This window comes from Haliotis asinina, chromosome 3 (genome assembly GCF_037392515.1).
Source record: "Haliotis asinina isolate JCU_RB_2024 chromosome 3, JCU_Hal_asi_v2, whole genome shotgun sequence".
In the NCBI taxonomy this organism is placed as follows: Eukaryota; Metazoa; Mollusca; class Gastropoda; order Lepetellida; family Haliotidae; genus Haliotis; species Haliotis asinina.
The window spans coordinates 82,921,202-82,935,816 of record NC_090282.1 but is presented as its reverse complement, the minus strand read 5'-3'; positions in this window follow the sequence as shown (position 1 = coordinate 82,935,816).

The following is a 14,615-nucleotide window of genomic DNA, read 5'->3' as shown; positions in this document are numbered from 1 at the left end:
GATAAATACCTTACTTTTGAATGCCCAGTGTCCACTGAAATGTTATTTTCAATCCAAAAAACATTGCTCATTGTCATTTTAATAGATGAGAGAGGGAAATAAGGTTGTGCTGACTGTAGCGCTTTTCAATTTTGTATAAAAAGAGTTGTACTACGACCCCGACGAGACTCGAACTCGCAATCTTCTGATTCGAAGTCAGACGCCTTATCCATTAGGCCACGAGGCCAACGATCTTACAGACGCAGTAATGCCTATTGTACACTGCGGTTCAAACATTCCTTTTCCTTCTGGTCACCAAGATAAAAAATCTACTTTTGAATGCTCAGTGTCCATTGAAATGGTATTTTCCATCTGAAAAACATTGCCCATTGTCATTTTAACAGATAACACAGTCCTTTTGTATATGGTCAATTAGATAAATCCTCTACTTTGGAATGCCCAGTGTCCACTGAAATGTTATTTTCTATCCAAAAACATTGCTCATTGTCATTTTAATAGATGAGGGAGGGAAATACGGTTGTGCTGACTGTAGCGCTTTTCAGTTTTGTATAAAAAGAGTTGTACTACGACCCCGACGAGACTCGAACTCGCAATCTTCTGATTCGAAGTCAGACGCCTTATCCATTAGGCCACGAGGCCAACGATCTTACAGACGCAGTAATGCCTATTGTACACTGCGGTTCAAACATTCCTTTTGCTTCTGGTCACCAAGATAAAAAATCTACTTTTGAATGCTCAGTGTCCATTGAAATGGTATTTTCCATCTGAAAAACATTGCCCATTGTCATTTTAACAGATAACACAGTCCTTTTGTATATGGTCAATTAGATAGATCCTCTACTTTGGAATGCCCAGTGTCCACTGAAATGTTATTTTCAATCCAAAAACATTGCTCATTGTCATTTTAATAGATGAGGGAGGGAAATAAGGTTGTGCTGACTGTAGCGCTTTTCAGTTTTGTATAAAAAGAGTTGTACTACGACCCCGACGAGACTCGAACTCGCAATCTTCTGATTCCAAGTCAGACGCCTTATCCATTAGGCCACGAGGCCAACGATCTTACAGACGCAGTAATGCCTATTGTACACTGCGGATCAAAACATTCTTTCTTTCTCTGGTCACCAAGATAAATACCTTACTTTTGAATGCCCAGTGTCCACTGAAATGTTATTTTCAATCCAAAAAACATTGCTCATTGTCATTTTAATAGATGAGAGAGGGAAATAAGGTTGTGCTGACTGTAGCGCTTTTCAATTTTGTATAAAAAGAGTTGTACTACGACCCCGACGAGACTCGAACTCGCAATCTTCTGATTCGAAGTCAGACGCCTTATCCATTAGGCCACGAGGCCAACGATCTTACAGACGCAGTAATCCCTATTGTACACTGCGGTTCAAACATTCCTTTTGCTTCTGGTCACCAAGATAAAAAATCTACTTTTGAATGCTCAGTGTCCATTGAAATGGTATTTTCCATCTGAAAAACATTGCCCATTGTCATTTTAACAGATAACACAGTCCTTTTGTATATGGTCAATTAGATAGATCCTCTACTTTGGAATGCCCAGTGTCCACTGAAATGTTATTTTCAATCCAAAAAACATTGCTCATTGTCATTTTAATAGATGAGGGAGGGAAATAAGGTTGTGCTTACTATAACGCTTTTCAATTTTGTATAAAAAGAGTTGTACTACGACCCCGACGAGACTCGAACTCGCAATCTTCTGATTCCAAGTCAGACGCCTTATCCATTAGGCCACGAGGCCAACGATCTTACAGACGCAGTAATGCCTATTGTACACTGCGGATCAAAACATTCTTTCTTTCTCTGGTCACCAAGATAAATACCTTACTTTTGAATGCCCAGTGTCCACTGAAATGTTATTTTCAATCCAAAAAACATTGCTCATTGTCATTTTAATAGATGAGAGAGGGAAATAAGGTTGTGCTGACTGTAGCGCTTTTCAATTTTGTATAAAAAGAGTTGTACTACGACCCCGACGAGACTCGAACTCGCAATCTTCTGATTCGAAGTCAGACGCCTTATCCATTAGGCCACGAGGCCAACGATCTTACAGACGCAGTAATGCCTATTGTACACTGCGGTTCAAACATTCCTTTTCCTTCTGGTCACCAAGATAAAAAATCTACTTTTGAATGCTCAGTGTCCATTGAAATGGTATTTTCCATCTGAAAAACATTGCCCATTGTCATTTTAACAGATAACACAGTCCTTTTGTATATGGTCAATTAGATAAATCCTCTACTTTGGAATGCCCAGTGTCCACTGAAATGTTATTTTCTATCCAAAAACATTGCTCATTGTCATTTTAATAGATGAGGGAGGGAAATACGGTTGTGCTGACTGTAGCGCTTTTCAGTTTTGTATAAAAAGAGTTGTACTACGACCCCGACGAGACTCGAACTCGCAATCTTCTGATTCGAAGTCAGACGCCTTATCCATTAGGCCACGAGGCCAACGATCTTACAGACGCAGTAATGCCTATTGTACACTGCGGTTCAAACATTCCTTTTGCTTCTGGTCACCAAGATAAAAAATCTACTTTTGAATGCTCAGTGTCCATTGAAATGGTATTTTCCATCTGAAAAACATTGCCCATTGTCATTTTAACAGATAACACAGTCCTTTTGTATATGGTCAATTAGATAGATCCTCTACTTTGGAATGCCCAGTGTCCACTGAAATGTTATTTTCAATCCAAAAACATTGCTCATTGTCATTTTAATAGATGAGGGAGGGAAATAAGGTTGTGCTGACTGTAGCGCTTTTCAGTTTTGTATAAAAAGAGTTGTACTACGACCCCGACGAGACTCGAACTCGCAATCTTCTGATTCCAAGTCAGACGCCTTATCCATTAGGCCACGAGGCCAACGATCTTACAGACGCAGTAATGCCTATTGTACACTGCGGATCAAAACATTCTTTCTTTCTCTGGTCACCAAGATAAATACCTTACTTTTGAATGCCCAGTGTCCACTGAAATGTTATTTTCAATCCAAAAAACATTGCTCATTGTCATTTTAATAGATGAGAGAGGGAAATAAGGTTGTGCTGACTGTAGCGCTTTTCAATTTTGTATAAAAAGAGTTGTACTACGACCCCGACGAGACTCGAACTCGCAATCTTCTGATTCGAAGTCAGACGCCTTATCCATTAGGCCACGAGGCCAACGATCTTACAGACGCAGTAATCCCTATTGTACACTGCGGTTCAAACATTCCTTTTGCTTCTGGTCACCAAGATAAAAAATCTACTTTTGAATGCTCAGTGTCCATTGAAATGGTATTTTCCATCTGAAAAACATTGCCCATTGTCATTTTAACAGATAACACAGTCCTTTTGTATATGGTCAATTAGATAGATCCTCTACTTTGGAATGCCCAGTGTCCACTGAAATGTTATTTTCAATCCAAAAAACATTGCTCATTGTCATTTTAATAGATGAGGGAGGGAAATAAGGTTGTGCTTACTATAACGCTTTTCAATTTTGTATAAAAAGAGTTGTACTACGACCCCGACGAGACTCGAACTCGCAATCTTCTGATTCCAAGTCAGACGCCTTATCCATTAGGCCACGAGGCCAACGATCTTACAGACGCAGTAATGCCTATTGTACACTGCGGATCAAAACATTCTTTCTTTCTCTGGTCACCAAGATAAATACCTTACTTTTGAATGCCCAGTGTCCACTGAAATGTTATTTTCAATCCAAAAAACATTGCTCATTGTCATTTTAATAGATGAGAGAGGGAAATAAGGTTGTGCTGACTGTAGCGCTTTTCAATTTTGTATAAAAAGAGTTGTACTACGACCCCGACGAGACTCGAACTCGCAATCTTCTGATTCGAAGTCAGACGCCTTATCCATTAGGCCACGAGGCCAACGATCTTACAGACGCAGTAATGCCTATTGTACACTGCGGTTCAAACATTCCTTTTGCTTCTGGTCACCAAGATAAAAAATCTACTTTTGAATGCTCAGTGTCCATTGAAATGGTATTTTCCATCTGAAAAACATTGCCCATTGTCATTTTAACAGATAACACAGTCCTTTTGTATATGGTCAATTAGATAGATCCTCTACTTTGGAATGCCCAGTGTCCACTGAAATGTTATTTTCAATCCAAAAAACATTGCTCATTGTCATTTTAATAGATGAGGGAGGGAAATAAGGTTGTGCTTACTATAACGCTTTTCAATTTTGTATAAAAAGAGTTGTACTACGACCCCGACGAGACTCGAACTCGCAATCTTCTGATTCCAAGTCACACGCCTTATCCATTAGGCCACGAGGCCAACGATCTTACAGACGCAGTAATGCCTATTGTACACTGCGGATCAAAACATTCTTTCTTTCTCTGGTCACCAAGATAAATATCTTACTTTTGAATGCCCAGTGTCCACTGAAATGTTATTTTCAATCCAAAAAACATTGCTCATTGTCATTTTAATAGATGAGAGAGGGAAATAAGGTTGTGCTGACTGTAGCGCTTTTCAATTTTGTATAAAAAGAGTTGTACTACGACCCCGACGAGACTCGAACTCGCAATCTTCTGATTCGAAGTCAGACGCCTTATCCATTAGGCCACGAGGCCAACGATCTCACAGACGCAGTAATGCCTATTGTACACTGCGGTTCAAACATTCCTTTTGCTTCTGGTCACCAAGATAAAAAATCTACTTTTGAATGCTCAGTGTCCATTGAAATGGTATTTTCCATCTGAAAAACATTGCCCATTGTCATTTTAACAGATAACACAGTCCTTTTGTATATGGTCAATTAGATAGATCCTCTACTTTGGAATGCCCAGTGTCCACTGAAATGTTATTTTCAATCCAAAAAACATTGCTCATTGTCATTTTAATAGATGAGGGAGGGAAATAAGGTTGTGCTTACTATAACGCTTTTCAATTTTGTATAAAAAGAGTTGTACTACGACCCCGACGAGACTCGAACTCGCAATCTTCTGATTCCAAGTCAGACGCCTTATCCATTAGGCCACGAGGCCAACGATCTTACAGACGCAGTAATGCCTATTGTACACTGCGGATCAAAACATTCTTTCTTTCTCTGGTCACCAAGATAAATACCTTACTTTTGAATGCCCAGTGTCCACTGAAATGTTATTTTCAATCCAAAAAACATTGCTCATTGTCATTTTAATAGATGAGAGAGGGAAATAAGGTTGTGCTGACTGTAGCGCTTTTCAATTTTGCATAAAAAGAGTTGTACTACGACCCCGACGAGACTCGAACTCGCAATCTTCTGATTCGAAGTCAGACGCCTTATCCATTAGGCCACGAGGCCAACGATCTTACAGACGCAGTAATGCCTATTGTACACTGCGGTTCAAACATTCCTTTTGCTTCTGGTCACCAAGATAAAAAATCTACTTTTGAATGCTCAGTGTCCATTGAAATGGTATTTTCCATCTGAAAAACATTGCCCATTGTCATTTTAACAGATAACACAGTCCTTTTGTATATGGTCAATTAGATAGATCCTCTACTTTGGAATGCCCAGTGTCCACTGAAATGTTATTTTCAATCCAAAAAACATTGCTCATTGTCATTTTAATAGATGAGGGAGGGAAATAAGGTTGTGCTTACTATAACGCTTTTCAATTTTGTATAAAAAGAGTTGTACTACGACCCCGACGAGACTCGAACTCGCAATCTTCTGATTCCAAGTCAGACGCCTTATCCATTAGGCCACGAGGCCAACGATCTTACAGACGCAGTAATGCCTATTGTACACTGCGGATCAAAACATTCTTTCTTTCTCTGGTCACCAAGATAAATACCTTACTTTTGAATGCCCAGTGTCCACTGAAATGTTATTTTCAATCCAAAAAACATTGCTCATTGTCATTTTAATAGATGAGAGAGGGAAATAAGGTTGTGCTGACTGTAGCGCTTTTCAACTTTGTATAAAAAGAGTTGTACTACGACCCCGACGAGACTCGAACTCGCAATCTTCTGATTCGAAGTCAGACGCCTTATCCATTAGGCCACGAGGCCAACGATCTTACAGACGCAGTAATCCCTATTGTACACTCCGGTTCAAACATTCCTTTTGCTTCTGGTCACCAAGATAAAAAATCTACTTTTGAATGCTCAGTGTCCATTGAAATGGTATTTTCCATCTGAAAAACATTGCCCATTGTCATTTTAACAGATAACACAGTCCTTTTGTATATGGTCAATTAGATAGATCCTCTACTTTGGAATGCCCAGTGTCCACTGAAATGTTATTTTCAATCCAAAAAACATTGCTCATTGTCATTTTAATAGATGAGGGAGGGAAATAAGGTTGTGCTGACTGTAGCGCTTTTCAGTTTTGTATAAAAAGAGTTGTACTACGACCCCGACGAGACTCGAACTCGCAATCTTCTGATTCCAAGTCAGACGCCTTATCCATTAGGCCACGAGGCCAACGATCTTACAGACGCAGTAATGCCTATTGTACACTCCGGTTCAAACATTCCTTTTGCTTCTGGCCACCAAGATGAAAAATCTACTTTTGAATGCTCAGTGTCCATTGAAATGGTATTTTCCATCTGAAAAACATTGCCCATTGTCATTTTAACAGATAACACAGTCCTTTTGTATATGGTCAATTAGATAGATCCTCTACTTTGGAATGCCCAGTGTCCACTGAAATGTTATTTTCAATCCAAAAAACATTGCTCATTGTCATTTTAATAGATGAGGGAGGGAAATAAGGTTGTGCTGACTGTAGCGCTTTTCAGTTTTGTATAAAAAGAGTTGTACTACGACCCCGACGAGACTCGAACTCGCAATCTTCTGATTCGAAGTCAGACGCCTTATCCATTAGGCCACGAGGCCAACGATCTTACAGACGCAGTAATGCCTATTGTACACTCCGGTTCAAACATTCCTTTTGCTTCTGGCCACCAAGATGAAAAATCTACTTTTGAATGCTCAGTGTCCATTGAAATGGTATTTTCCATCTGAAAAACATTGCCCATTGTCATTTTAACAGATAACACAGTCCTTTTGTATATGGTCAATTAGATAGATCCTCTACTTTGGAATGCCCAGTGTCCACTGAAATGTTATTTTCAATCCAAAAAACATTGCTCATTGTCATTTTAATAGATGAGGGAGGGAAATAAGGTTGTGCTGACTGTAGCGCTTTTCAGTTTTGTATAAAAAGAGTTGTACTACGACCCCGACGAGACTCAAACTCGCAATCTTCTGATTCGAAGTCAGACGCCTTATCCATTAGGCCACGAGGCCAACGATCTTACAGACGCAGTAATGCCTATTGTACACTGCGGATCAAAACATTTTTTCTTTCTCTGGTCACCAAGATAAATACCTTACTTTTGAATGCCCAGTGTCCACTGAAATGTTATTTTCAATCCAAAAAACATTGCTCATTGTCATTTTAATAGATGAGAGAGGGAAATAAGGTTGTGCTGACTGTAGCGCTTTTCAATTTTGTATAAAAACACTTGTACTACGACCCCGACGAGACTCGAACTCGCAATCTTCTGATTCGAAGTCAGACACCTTATCCATTAGGCCACGAGGCCAACGATCTTACAGACGCAGTAATGCCTATTGTACACTGCGGTTCAAACATTCCTTTTCCTTCTGGTCACCAAGATAAAAAATCTACTTTTGAATGCTCAGTGTCCATTGAAATGGTATTTTCCATCTGAAAAACATTGCCCATTGTCATTTTAACAGATAACACAGTCCTTTTGTATATGGTCAATTAGATAGATCCTCTACTTTGGAATGCCCAGTGTCCACTGAAATGTTATTTTCAATCCAAAAAACATTGCTCATTGTCATTTTAATAGATGAGGGAGGGAAATAAGGTTGTGCTTACTATAGCGCTTTTCAATTTTGTATAAAAAGAGTTGTACTACGACCCCGACGAGACTCGAACTCGCAATCTTCTGATTCGAAGTCAGACGCCTTATCCATTAGGCCACGAGGCCAACGATCTTACAGACGCAATAATGCCTATTGTACACTGCGGTTCAAACATTCCTTTTGCTTCTGGTCACCAAGATAAAAAATCTACTTTTGAATGCTCAGTGTCCATTGAAATGGTATTTTCCATCTGAAAAACATTGCCCATTGTCATTTTAACAGATAACACAGTCCTTTTGTATATGGTCAATTAGATAAATCCTCTACTTTGGAATGCCCAGTGTCCACTGAAATGTTATTTTCTATCCAAAAACATTGCTCATTGTCATTTTAATAGATGAGGGAGGGAAATACGGTTGTGCTGACTGTAGCGCTTTTCAATTTTGTATAAAAAGAGTTGTACTACGACCCCGACGAGACTCGAACTCGCAATCTTCTGATTCGAAGTCAGACGCCTTATCCATTAGGCCACGAGGCCAACGATCTTACAGACGCAGTAATGCCTATTGTACACTGCGGTTCAAACATTCCTTTTGCTTCTGGTCACCAAGATAAAAAATCTACTTTTGAATGCTCAGTGTCCATTGAAATGGTATTTTCCATCTGAAAAACATTGCCCATTGTCATTTTAACAGATAACACAGTCCTTTTGTATATGGTCAATTAGATAGATCCTCTACTTTGGAATGCCCAGTGTCCACTGAAATGTTATTTTCAATCCAAAAACATTGCTCATTGTCATTTTAATAGATGAGGGAGGGAAATAAGGTTGTGCTGACTGTAGCGCTTTTCAGTTTTGTATAAAAAGAGTTGTACTACGACCCCGACGAGACTCGAACTCGCAATCTTCTGATTCCAAGTCAGACGCCTTATCCATTAGGCCACGAGGCCAACGATCTTACAGACGCAGTAATGCCTATTGTACACTGCGGATCAAAACATTCTTTCTTTCTCTGGTCACCAAGATAAATACCTTACTTTTGAATGCCCAGTGTCCACTGAAATGTTATTTTCAATCCAAAAAACATTGCTCATTGTCATTTTAATAGATGAGAGAGGGAAATAAGGTTGTGCTGACTGTAGCGCTTTTCAATTTTGTATAAAAAGAGTTGTACTACGACCCCGACGAGACTCGAACTCGCAATCTTCTGATTCGAAGTCAGACGCCTTATCCATTAGGCCACGAGGCCAACGATCTTACAGACGCAGTAATGCCTATTGTACACTGCGGTTCAAACATTCCTTTTGCTTCTGGTCACCAAGATAAAAAATCTACTTTTGAATGCTCAGTGTCCATTGAAATGGTATTTTCCATCTGAAAAACATTGCCCATTGTCATTTTAACAGATAACACAGTCCTTTTGTATATGGTCAATTAGATAGATCCTCTACTTTGGAATGCCCAGTGTCCACTGAAATGTTATTTTCAATCCAAAAAACATTGCTCATTGTCATTTTAATAGATGAGAGAGGGAAATAAGGTTGTGCTGACTGTAGCGCTTTTCAATTTTGTATAAAAAGAGTTGTACTACGACTCCGACGAGACTCGAACTCGCAATCTTCTGATTCCAAGTCAGACGCCTTATCCATTAGGCCACGAGGCCAACGATCTTACAGACGCAGTAATGCCTATTGTACACTGCGGATCAAAACATTCTTTCTTTCTCTGGTCACCAAGATAAATACCTTACTTTTGAATGCCCAGTGTCCACTGAAATGTTATTTTCAATCCAAAAAACATTGCTCATTGTCATTTTAATAGATGTGAGAGGGAAATAAGGTTGTGCTGACTGTAGCGCTTTTCAATTTTGTATAAAAAGAGTTGTACTACGACCCCAACGAGACTCGAACTCGCAATCTTCTGATTCGAAGTCAGACGCCTTATCCATTAGGCCACGAGGCCAACGATCTTACAGACGCAGTAATGCCTATTGTACACTGCGGATCAAAACATTCTTTCTTTCTCTGGTCACCAAGATAAATACCTTACTTTTGAATGCCCAGTGTCCACTGAAATGTTATTTTCAATCCAAAAAACATTGCTCATTGTCATTTTAATAGATGAGAGAGGGAAATAAGGTTGTGCTGACTGTAGCGCTTTTCAATTTTGTATAAAAAGAGTTGTACTACGACCCCGACGAGACTCGAACTCGCAATCTTCTGATTCGAAGTCAGACGCCTTATCCATTAGGCCACGAGGCCAACGATCTTACAGACGCAGTAATGCCTATTGTACACTGCGGTTCAAACATTCCTTTTCCTTCTGGTCACCAAGATAAAAAATCTACTTTTGAATGCTCAGTGTCCATTGAAATGGTATTTTCCATCTGAAAAACATTGCCCATTGTGATTTTAACAGATAACACAGTCCTTTTGTATATGGTCAATTAGATAGATCCTCTACTTTGGAATGCCCAGTGTCCACTGAAATGTTATTTTCAATCCAAAAACATTGCTCATTGTCATTTTAATAGATGAGGGAGGGAAATAAGGTTGTGCTTACTATAGCGCTTTTCAATTTTGTATAAAAAGAGTTGTACTACGACCCCGACGAGACTCGAACTCGCAATCTTCTGATTCGAAGTCAGACGACTTATCCATTAGGCCACGAGGCCAACGATCTTACAGACGCAATAATGCCTATTGTACACTGCGGTTCAAACATTCCTTTTGCTTCTGGTCACCAAGATAAAAAATCTACTTTTGAATGCTCAGTGTCCATTGAAATGGTATTTTCCATCTGAAAAACATTGCCCATTGTCATTTTAACAGATAACACAGTCCTTTTGTATATGGTCAATTAGATAGATCCTCTACTTTGGAATGCCCAGTGTCCACTGAAATGTTATTTTCAATCCAAAAACATTGCTCATTGTCATTTTAATAGATGAGGGAGGGAAATACGGTACCGGTTGTGCTGACTGTAGCGCTTTTCAATTTTGTATAAAAAGAGTTGTACTACGACCCCGACGAGACTCAAACTCGCAATCTTCTGATTCGAAGTCAGACGCCTTATCCATTAGGGCACGAGGCCAACGATCTTACAGATGCAGTAATGCCTATTGTACACTCCGGTTCAAACATTCCTTTTGCTTCTGGTCACCAAGATAAAAAATCTACTTTTGAATGCTCAGTGTCCATTGAAATGGTATTTTCCATCTGAAAAACATTGCCCATTGTCATTTTAACAGATAACACAGTCCTTTTGTATATGGTCAATTAGATAGATCCTCTACATTGGAATGCCCAGTGTCCACTGAAATGTTATTTTCAATCCAAAAAACATTGCTCATTGTCATTTTAATAGATGAGGGAGGGAAATAAGGTTGTGCTGACTGTAGCGCTTTTCAGTTTTGTATAAAAAGAGTTGTACTACGACCCCGACGAGACTCGAACTCGCAATCTTCTGATTCGAAGTCAGACGCCTTATCCATTAGGCCACGAGGCCAACGATCTTACAGACGCAGTAATGCCTATTGTACACTGCGGATCAAAACATTCTTTCTTTCTCTGGTCACCAAGATAAATACCTTACTTTTGAATGCCCAGTGTCCACTGAAATGTTATTTTCAATCCAAAAAACATTGCTCATTGTCATTTTAATAGATGAGAGAGGGAAATAAGGTTGTGCTGACTGTAGCGCTTTTCAATTTTGTATAAAAAGAGTTGTACTACGACCCCGACGAGACTCAAACTCGCAATCTTCTGATTCGAAGTCAGACGCCTTATCCATTAGGCCACGAGGCCAACTATCTTACAGACGCAGTAATGCCTATTGTACACTGCGGTTCAAACATTCCTTTTGCTTCTGGTCACCAAGATAAAAAATCTACTTTTGAATGCTCAGTGTCCATTGAAATGGTATTTTCCATCTGAAAAACATTGCCCATTGTCATTTTAACAGATAACACAGTCCTTTTGTATATGGTCAATTAGATAGATCCTCTACTTTGGAATGCCCAGTGTCCACTGAAATGTTATTTTCAATCCAAAAACATTGCTCATTGTCATTTTAATAGATGAGGGAGGGAAATACGGTACCGGTTGTGCTGACTGTAGCGCTTTTCAATTTTGTATAAAAAGAGTTGTACTACGACCCCGACGAGACTCAAACTCGCAATCTTCTGATTCGAAGTCAGACGCCTTATCCATTAGGCCACGAGGCCAACGATCTTACAGATGCAGTAATGCCTATTGTACACTCCGGTTCAAACATTCCTTTTGCTTCTGGTCACCAAGATAAAAAATCTACTTTTGAATGCTCAGTGTCCATTGAAATGGTATTTTCCATCTGAAAAACATTGCCCATTGTCATTTTAACAGATAACACAGTCCTTTTGTATATGGTCAATTAGATAGATCCTCTACATTGGAATGCCCAGTGTCCACTGAAATGTTATTTTCAATCCAAAAAACATTGCTCATTGTCATTTTAATAGATGAGGGAGGGAAATAAGGTTGTGCTGACTGTAGCGCTTTTCAGTTTTGTATAAAAAGAGTTGTACTACGACCCCGACGAGACTCGAACTCGCAATCTTCTGATTCGAAGTCAGACGCCTTATCCATTTGGCCACGAGGCCAACGATCTTACAGACGCAGTAATGCCTATTGTACACTGCGGATCAAAACATTCTTTCTTTCTCTGGTCACCAAGATAAATACCTTACTTTTGAATGCCCAGTGTCCACTGAAATGTTATTTTCAATCCAAAAAACATTGCTCATTGTCATTTTAATAGATGAGAGAGGGAAATAAGGTTGTGCTGACTGTAGCGCTTTTCAATTTTGTATAAAAAGAGTTGTAATACGACCCCGACGAGACTCAAACTCGCAATCTTCTGATTCGAAGTCAGACGCCTTATCCATTAGGCCACGAGGCCAACGATCTTACAGACGCAGTAATGCCTATTGTACACTGCGGTTCAAACATTCCTTTTGCTTCTGGTCACCAAGATAAAAAATCTACTTTTGAATGCTCAGTGTCCATTGAAATGGTATTTTCCATCTGAAAAACATTGCCCATTGTCATTTTAACAGATAACACAGTCCTTTTGTATATGGTCAATTAGATAGATCCTCTACTTTGGAATGCCCAGTGTCCACTGAAATGTTATTTTCAATCCAAAAACATTGCTCATTGTCATTTTAATAGATGAGGGAGGGAAATACGGTACCGGTTGTGCTGACTGTAGCGCTTTTCAATTTTGTATAAAAAGAGTTGTACTACGACCCCGACGAGACTCAAACTCGCAATCTTCTGATTCGAAGTCAGACGCCTTATCCATTAGGCCACGAGGCCAACGATCTTACAGACGCAGTAATGCCTATTGTACACTGCGGATCAAAACATTCTTTCTTTCTCTGGTCACCAAGATAAATACCTTACTTTTGAATGCCCAGTGTCCACTGAAATGTTATTTTCAATCCAAAAATCATTGCTCATTGTCATTTTAATAGATGAGAGAGGGAAATAAGGTTGTGCTGACTGTAGCGCTTTTCAATTTTGTATAAAAAGAGTTGTACTACGACCCCGACGAGACTCGAACTCGCAATCTTCTGATTCGAAGTCAGACGCCTTATCCATTAGGCCACGAGGCCAACGATCTTACAGACGCAGTAATGCCTATTGTACACTGCGGATCAAAACATTCTTTCTTTCTCTGGTCACCAAGATAAATACCTTACTTTTGAATGCCCAGTGTCCACTGAAATGTTATTTTCAATCCAAAAAACATTGCTCATTGTCATTTTAATAGATGAGAGAGGGAAATAAGGTTGTGCTGACTGTAGCGCTTTTCAATTTTGTATAAAAACACTTGTACTACGACCCCGACGAGACTCGAACTCGCAATCTTCTGATTCGAAGTCAGACGCCTTATCCATTAGGCCACGAGGCCAACGATCTTACAGACGCAGTAATGCCTATTGTACACTGCGGATCAAAACATTCTTTCTTTCTCTGGTCACCAAGATAAATACCTTACTTTTGAATGCCCAGTGTCCACTGAAATGTTATCTCCCATCCAAAAACCATTGGCCATTGTCATTTTAGTAGATGAGAGAGGGAAATAAGGCTGTGCTGACAGTACCGCTTTCAATTTTGTATAAAAAGAGTTGTACTACGAACCCGACGAGAGTCGAACTCGCAATCTTCTGATTCGAAGTCAGACGCCTTATCCATTAGGCCACGAGGCCAACGATCTTACAGACGCAGTAAAGCCTATTGCACACTGCGGTTTAAAACATTCCTTTTGCTTCTGGTCACCAAGATAAAAAATCTACTTTTGAATGCTCAGTGTCCATTGAAATGGTATTTTCCATCTGAAAAACATTGCCCATTGTCATTTTAACAGATAACACAGTCCTTTTGTATATGGTCAATAAGATCGATCCTCCACTTTGGAATGTCCAGTGTCCACTGAAATGTTATTTTCCATCCAAAAAACATTGCCCATTGTCGTTGTAATAGATGAGACAGGGAAAAAAGGTTGTGCTGATTGTACCGCTTTTCAATTTTGTATAAAAAGAGTTGTACTACGACCCCGGCGATACTCGACCTCGCAATCTTCTGATTCGAAGTCAGACGCCTTATCCATTTGGCCACGAGGCCAACTATCTTACAGACGCATTAAAGCCTATTGTACATTCCGGTTTAAAACATTCCCTTTGCGTCTCGTCACCAAGA